The following is an 8351-nucleotide window of genomic DNA, read 5'->3' as shown; positions in this document are numbered from 1 at the left end:
TGGTCATAAGTTGTGAAGATGGAGAAGAAAAGAGCAGGAGAAGGACATAAGATGTCATCTGCCATCTTTCCTCTTCCCTGTTTTTTTTTTTACCTGCATTTAGCAGGATCTCACCCTCACTACCTGATTTTGCAAGGCAAATGTTAAGGAGGCCTTTCCTTCTGGAAAGATGTAAATCATTTGAATTTAGGATGGCACTAACGGTGTTTAAGATATCCAACCTCCTTCTAGAAAAGTGTCCCAGAGACTTTCAGCAGCAAACATTCTCACCTGCAGCTGAGGAATCATGTCAGTGAATCTTCATTTGGTGGATCTTCTGAGCCCAATGGTGAAGAAGACACATAGCTCAGATCTCCTCCCCTGTTTCTTCAGCCTTTCATTTAACAAGTGCCTGAAGGCTTATTTCTAATGATGGACTGAATTCAGAATTGAGAGAGTTTGAAATGCAAATTCCTTTAGCCACCCAGTCAGATCTGCCATTTGTAGCAAACGGAAATACAACAAAGCAATATGACAAATTTATCTTTCAGAATGGGGAGGGTATTCCCAGAAAAGCAGGAGGTCAGAAAATACAGGAAAGACTTCAGCTTCTTTCTTTCATCTGAAAATGATGCAACTGAGCAGGTTATTTCCTTCCGGGGTCACGGGATTTGTAGTTTTCTCTATCTCCCAGTTCCACTCAGTGAAATACACCCCAAATATTTTTTTCTTGTGCCCTTTCATGGATGCTTCTTGTTCTAAAACCAAAACAAGCCTCATTTGATTTAAAGTATTCCTAATAGATGCTATGTGTAACCTTCAAAACTTAGGTAGTCCTTGATTTATGACCATTTGTTTAGCGACCATTCAAAATTATAATGGCACTGAAAAAATGACTTACGACTAGTCCATGCATCGTCTTATGACCATCACAGCATCTCCTTGGTCATGTGATTAAAATTCAGGCACTTGGCAACTGGTATGTATTTATGGTGGTTGCAGCATCCCGGGATCACATGATCACCATTTGTGACTTTCCCAGCCAGCTTCTGGCAAGCAAAATCAATGGGGAACCACATGATTCACTTAATGACCATGGTGATTTGCTTAATGACTGCCCCCCAAAATGTCATAAAATCAGGTGGGGTCACATGATGCCTCACTTAATGACCACACTGCTTAACAATGAATTTTCCAGTCCCTATTGTGGCTGTAAATTGAGGACTACCTGTATTTCATATTCCTGGAATTGTGTTTGGCAAGGAAGGAGGGGTTTAGTTTCCTTCCTTCCTTCCTTCCTTCCTTCCTTCCTTCCTTCCTTCCTTCCTTCCTTCCTTCCTTCCTTCCTTCAAAACAGATACAGCTTTCCAACAATGTTTCAGATTTCATTGTAAAACTAGTTTTGAAATTGATGTTAACTGTAAATGTATCAGTGCTTTATTGTACTATCAGTACAAAGCACTTCAACTATTGTATCTTTGGTGTTGATCCTCACTATGCACCAGTTCAGAACATGGTGACTATCTGAACTTCAGACACATTCAAAGATGGTTTCCAGTTAGGGTTAGTGAGACCTTGATAAGTATCACATTCTAGGGTTTTCCCCCATCGTGCCTGGGAGCCTCCAGAGGTATTGGGGGTTGGTGCTCCAGAATTGTTGGATCCTTGGTGTTCTTTGAGCATGCCTTTCTTCTGCAGATATTTCACTACCAGGCTAGGTAACATCATTAGTGCACAGAGGAGTAGGTCTGCTGCCAGCAAGCCTATGTCCCCCGTGCACTGATGATGCTATCTAGCTGGTGATGAAATATCTGCAAGAAGAAAAACAAGCTCTGAGAACACCAAGAACACAACAATTCAATCCTGAGCTACATATATTCTCCACCATTGCAACTACCAAAATCCTCAGCCAGCTTGGTCAAGGGTTAGGCTGAGAATTTGGTTGGTTCTACCCTCAACACATCTGGAAAGGGGCAAATTTAGGAAGACTGAACTATATGCTTTTCTTTTATCAACAGGACATATGGAAATCTGCTTCTATTGGTAGGTGTCCCCTGATTCAAAATGTTTTCACTTTGCGTCAGAGGAGTCCCCTGAAATTAAGAAAGAAAGGAAGCTGCTGTGTTGTCTTCCATAGGTCTTTGCTATGGATTTTTCAAATCTCACATGGGTCACTGCTTTCCTAGGAATGTTCATAAACCTTCTGGCTCCTGGGGTATCAACTCAGTGCTGGAGCATCTGCAAAAGGTTCATCCTCCAGGGGGAACGTGACCACTCTTTTCAAAAATCTGCTTGAAATGTTCTCCAAATTTTATGGGAAGGTCCTTGCACTGGAGAATGCCAGGCATTTTTTCCCATTTTCTCTGGGGCAGGATGACAGTGGTGGTACACACGAGATGGCTGTGTTTTTAGCGAGTTGGTGAATATTGTTCCCTGGATCAGTATCTCCAAAAAGACACTGGTCATTTCATATTCCTCTTCTTTGGAAAGATATACAACATTCATGCAACTGTCACAAAGATTAATGCATGCTCATTTTAGTTCTACAAAGCTTTGTAGCAATAAAATATTCATATGTATCAACAGATGCGGAGGCTTAGAACTACAGCCCTAATGGTACCTCTGACACTGAAAAGTGAGAAAGTTGGAAAAGGTAGTTCTAAGTCTATCTTTATCATTATAGCCCAGGCAGGTAGATACAACTAAGTCCAGGCCTGGCTAGTTTTAGAGCTCAGCTGCTGACCCAACTTCCATCTGTTGAGGACATACTCTCACAATAGAGCTTCTGTCTTTTAGGCAGCCCAATTTTCAGGAAAGCTGAAGCTGATCCACAATGTTGATGAAAGTTGTGTTTTCTCTTCCATCTGGACAATCCATGGTTTGTGGAGGAGGAAGCATGAGGTGATGCAGTCATGGACTCTTCTAAGCTGTAATTGGCGTTGCAGCTCCATTGTGGACCTTCCCCTTCTCTCCAATCCTGGGCTCAGTACCTCTTCTGTAGTACTGACTTGGCTACAAGAGAGACCATAGATACTATGCTATAGATACTTCTCTTTTAAATGGGTTGGTTAGCTGGTGGACTGGTTGACTCAGAGAACATGATGCTTCACTTCACTGTAGAATGTAACCGGGTAAAGATCTGGCTGCCACATAGAAACACATTTTGGCTGTAGAAATTTGCACAACCACTAGATGGCAGCAAAGAGAGGGGAAAACCCCTCACTTTGCTACCATCTCATGGTCCATAGTGTGATAGATTGCTGGCTGATGGGTCGATAATAATTTTAGAGAAATTATGTGGATGTTCTCAAGAACGTTCCCCAGCTGAACATATCTTTGCTATGCACCAAAATTCCTTTCTTGAACTTCAGCTCCACATTTTATCTAGGACTGAATGTTTCTGCTAGCTGGCTGGAGGATTTCTAGTAACTGCTTCTCTTTCTTTATATTTGCTCTGTTGTTTGATGTCTGGACTCTATAGATTGGGGGGGCTTACAAAAACTGTGAATGTCTATTTACATTATCTTTTTTTTAAAAAAAAATAATGTTATTAAGATTACCAACTACACAAATATAAAAAGAAAAATAGAAAGTGCAGGGAAAAAGAAAAAAGAAAAAGAAGTAAAAAGAAAAACAGAAAAATAGGGGGAAAAAAAGAATAAAGAAGTAACTTCCCCCTTCATCACAAAAAGTACAAAAATTTTTAGTAAATTATCACCTTCTCAAGATACAATAAATGCTCAATTCTTCCCATAACTCATCTCTTAACTATTAACAAAATCTTAAAGCCCTGTCATTCATTCCAAGTCAGCCAAAGTCCATTAAGGACTATCAGAAATAACTACATAACTATTTTAACCTTGATCAAAGAAGCCGACTCTGTATTCCTTTTCCACACTTTTGACAATCTTAGGTTTGAATCCTTTAAAATAATGTCCTTGAGGTTGATTTTTTAAAAATCTTCTCTTTGTTTCCTCCCAGCAAATCCTTCAAAGCTTTAACAGATTTCTTTTGTAAATCCAATATCTATCTATCTATCTATCTATCTATCTATCTATCTATCTATCTATCTATCTATCTATCTATCTATCTATCTATCTATCTATCTATCTATCTATCTATCGAGCTATCGAGCTATCTATCATCTATCTCTCCAAATCACTTTTCTGAATTAATACTTGTATGTCCCTTCAGATGTCAAGACATCAATCGGTTTCATTTGTATACCCAGTGTGTCATCTTTTTGCACATCATTCTTATAGCTTGTCATATTTAAATCCACATTCAAAGCAATTTCAATTTTATCCAATATAAGTTGTTTTCTTCTATAACAGTGTTTGCCCACCATCCATTTATGATGTTAAATATGTTTAAATTAATTTCTCAGTCCATGAGTCCCAAATCTCCATGAAGGCCTCCATTGTTAAAATATTTTATTCCATTTTGTATTAACGTATCTAATCTGAGTGTTTTTCTCCTGTAAATAATCTTTAGTTTCTTTGGGTTCCCTCTAGTGCCCAACATTCAAAGTCCTATCTTATTGTGTTATCTTTCCAGCAAACCAAAACAATCAGAGTTTCCCACAGGAAATATTATAATATTTAATTACAAATTCTCATTTCAAAACCATCTGGACCCTTTGTCCATTTTTAGCTTTCCAAAATCATCACTTTGAACCTCCTTTTGCTGTTTATTCCAAAAAAAAAAAAAAAGATTTTTCTAAATCCTTAAACTCATATGTTAAACTTCTTTTGCAAAGGAGAAGGAAACTCACCTAGTGAATGCAATAAAAACCTGCTGTTCTGAAGGTTCTTAATATTTCAAAAACAGTAAAAAATAATTCCAAAGGTGATTAAGAGATGAGACTCGGTTGAGCTTTTTGTCCATAAAAAAGGTTGCGCTAAGACTGTCCGCTAAGATGGAATCCCTGACTCCTAGTTGCTCAACTTAGAAGCTGATCGCAAAAACTCTGCTCCTGTGATCTACTCACAAGGAGCATCTGTATGGAGTGCAGATGGGTAATCTCATGCTTTCTCCTTGCCCTGGAGAGACTTTGCCAGTTCAGATCCTGCATCTAGCCGCAAACTCCACTGTAGACACTGTCCCATTCAAAAAGGGACATCTAGTTCACCATAAATCCTCACCGGAAGTCAATTTATGTTTACATTATCTGAAGTTTTTTTTACTAATGGAACCATCATGGTTAGCGAGTGTTAATCTTGGTTTTCTTTTCTGCAGCTCTGTGTATTGTGCAACTCCAACTTAACTAGTTAATTTATGATTCACTGCAGCAGCGGCATCTATTAGGTGGTTCAAAGCAAACAATATGGCAGAAACAGGGTCACAATGTAAGCCCCCCCTTCTCTACATGTATCATAGATACATAGAAAGTGGGTGGGGTTTCCCTCATTATCCCAATTCTACCATCCTTCCTCTTTTGACCTTCCTCCCCTACATACAACTTTCATTCAGTGCATGGTGGAAATCCAGAACATGAGTTAATTCAGACCAAATACTCTACTTGGCTAGACCTAAGAGACAGAATGATGATCAGGATATGTTTTTATTTTAGAGAGTGAAATAAAACAATACTATTCTCTGTTAAATGCCAGTGTCTTAGAGAAACTGTGTTCCTTTTGCTCATGTCACATTTTCAATAATATCCAAAGAAGGACAGGTCTAAAGGTCTCCCTGATTAGGTATGGATCTGGCTTAAAACACAATTAATTTTGGTCTTCTAGCAGATGTTCTCCAAATTAATTGGATGTAGATGGATGCATTTTAAAATGGACATAGGTGGGCAGAGAGAGGCTGTCTCAGCCCTCCTCTAGCAAACATCTCTTGGGCTAAATCTATTAGTCAAAAGTGTGTGCAGAAAAATAGGGTTTTCTTGCCATTGCAAACAGATGTGACACTTTAAATAACCAGGCAGACACAAATTGAATTGGCAGGAAGATGGACAAGCCATTACAAAGATGGGGAAGTACAGAACCAGGAATTATGGTGGATTCCTCTGGAGTTACTGATGCAATTAACCAAACTTGGCAACAGTATCTGGACGTGGGAAAGAAGTATCTAAACTGTGTGAGAGGTGCTGTTTATAGGCTTGCTGGTACTTTGGGAAGATCTTCTGTATCAGCAAAAGCTGCTCAACTGACTGATAGCTGGAGGCCCATCAGATCTAAAGTTCAGACCTCCAGAATGATGGGCTTTTAAGAAGCTACATTTCTTCTGTGCTCCTCTCCTGATTTCCCTTCTTTGTTCCTTCTCCCAGTATCTTTCTTGTTTTTATCTGCTTTCAAGATAAATATTGTCGAAGTCATCTCAAGGTCACCCTGATAGGTACATGGCCTGGATTGTTTCCAACCATAGAATGGCTCTTTGTCACCTGGTGTTTTTGAGTTATTGTTATAGTTCTATTATAATGCTAACTGTTATTTTATGAGTTTTTCTGTGGATGTTAGATACCCAGAATCTCTGGAACTGCACAGAAAATGTATGTATGTATGCTTGTGTGTGTGTGTGTGTGTGTGTATACACATACATACACACACACACACACAATGCATCCTAGTGTGTTATCCAGTTAATAAGCATGATGAGTTTTGATGAAATTGAGCTGAAGGTGGTTGGGCTTTTTCATAATATTCGTGGCGGTGCCCTGTTGAAAGATTCTGCTGTATGTTTTCCCCACCAAATTTCTTTTAATTCTTAAAATTCCTTTTTAATCTTTAAGACAAGACAAAAAGGAAACAATAACCAAGTAAAATAATACATAAAAGTACCTAAAGCAAAATAAAACCAACAAACCAGAAAATAACCAAAAAGTCCATACACATTAAAACCATTGAATATAAAAAGGGGCTCAAATCTTAAACAACAACTTCAAACTTGACCACAGAGAATAATATTGATCAGACTTTCCACAGCATCAGTAGACATATCTTCCATCTTAAAGGTTTTTAAGTCAGATATATTAGAGTTACAGAATAGTTTTATTAGAATAAAACTGTTCATGCATGATAAATCCATATTTTTCATACTGTCAACAAAGAACAAGCTTGAAACTTACGAGTCAGATTTCCTTCTGTCATATTCCAACCTTCCAACGTAGCAAGATTAGAACCCAACTCTTGCTATATGCCTTCTAGAGTATCCAATATACTCAAACAACAACATTCTGTTGAATTAATCTTCTTTTGAGGTCATATGGTACTACCTGATCACTGATTTGTGAAAACAGGGTAGTTCAACTCACTCTTCAAAATTCCATGCAAGTTACCTATATCTGTTCTGATATAACATTTCAACTGTGAATAAAAATTGACTGTAGGTTTACAACCTTCAAATCCTTTTTCTAATGATATTAATAGTTTAGACAGACCTAGAGATTTTATACATATATTGGCACTGGCAGTCTTAGGTACTCCAAATTCGTTTTTGCAAAAATGTTTTGAAAACAGATTAACAGTAAACTAGTTTAAGGTATTAATGCCCTTTTTTGTCCATGAACTCCAGAAAAATGGTGCGCCAGAATTATTAAGGGGTGAATTGTACCATAATAGTGACCTCTCATGAAAGTTCAGCTCAAATTTAGATCTTCTTTGCAGCGTAAACCAAGTATGTCTTGCAGCTTTTAATGCAGGAAAAAACAACTGAATTATGGGTAGAAGTAGAGGCAAGATTCCACCAAGATATTAAAGGGGCAAGATAATAACTTTCTCATTGTGCCCATAATGGATTTTGAAGTAAATCAGAAATTCCGAGAAACAATAGAGGTCAAAAGATAAGCGTAGTTGTATAATTGAACATTGGGAAAATTAAAGCTACCGTCTGATAAGAAAGTCATAATTTTTATAAGGAAAATCTAGCAATCTGAGCATCCCATAAAACTTTCTAAGTATCTTATATATATGTTTTAAAATACCTTTCAGGTATGATGATAGGAATCCCTCTAAGAATATATATCAGTCTTGGAGTAATATTCATTTTAGCATTTCATCTTCCCCATGAACTCATTTTAAACCGTCTATGTATATCAAAATTAATCTGAGAATAAAACGAAGAATAAGAATCTTAACTTCTGCCAATAAAGAAACTGTTCCAGGCATAATAATTCCATAAAATAACAAAACCAAACCTAAACATGGAATCTTCTGAACTGATAGGTAGTACTTTAGATTTATTCCAATGAATGAAACTTTGCACTTCCCACAAATTCTCAGTTTGCTGAAAGATATTTAACTTTCAATATTCCTTTCAAAGGAGAAGTGATTTTCTCAGTATCTATGAGTAGAGTGGTCTTGTACTGCCCAAGTCTTCCAGAGGCCAAGGACTGTGTATGAATGTCCTATCATTGTCTAATTCTAAAA

The sequence above is a fragment of the Python bivittatus genome, unplaced genomic scaffold, assembly GCF_059951505.1.
Source record: "Python bivittatus isolate LINGU-HERP-01145 unplaced genomic scaffold, Pbiv_v1 ctg000570_np1212, whole genome shotgun sequence".
In the NCBI taxonomy this organism is placed as follows: Eukaryota; Metazoa; Chordata; class Lepidosauria; order Squamata; family Pythonidae; genus Python; species Python bivittatus.
This window is presented reverse-complemented; position numbering follows the sequence as displayed.